The sequence below is a fragment of the Arachis duranensis genome, chromosome 2 (genome assembly GCF_000817695.3).
Source record: "Arachis duranensis cultivar V14167 chromosome 2, aradu.V14167.gnm2.J7QH, whole genome shotgun sequence".
Lineage (NCBI taxonomy): Eukaryota > Viridiplantae > Streptophyta > Magnoliopsida > Fabales > Fabaceae > Arachis > Arachis duranensis.
In genome coordinates, this window is record NC_029773.3 from 47,733,662 (window position 1) to 47,733,929 (window position 268).

Sequence of the window (268 nt, forward strand, 5' to 3'; positions counted from 1 at the left end):
TCTCACTAACACACTAACTGTTTGAATTTTTGCTTAAACTAACTAAACCTTCATTCTAGCTATAGATTGAAGTTTCATTGGTTCTCTGGGTTTGTGTGTTTATTGTTGTGTGTTTGTATGTCAGGTATAGGAAGATCTTCCCCTATCATTTCTGAAATAGATCAAAGGACTCTTCGGAAAATAAGACGAGCTGAAAGAGGGAAGTATATTGTTGGAGAAGAAGAATCTGAGGAGGAATTCCAAGACATGGAAGGAGATACCAATCAAC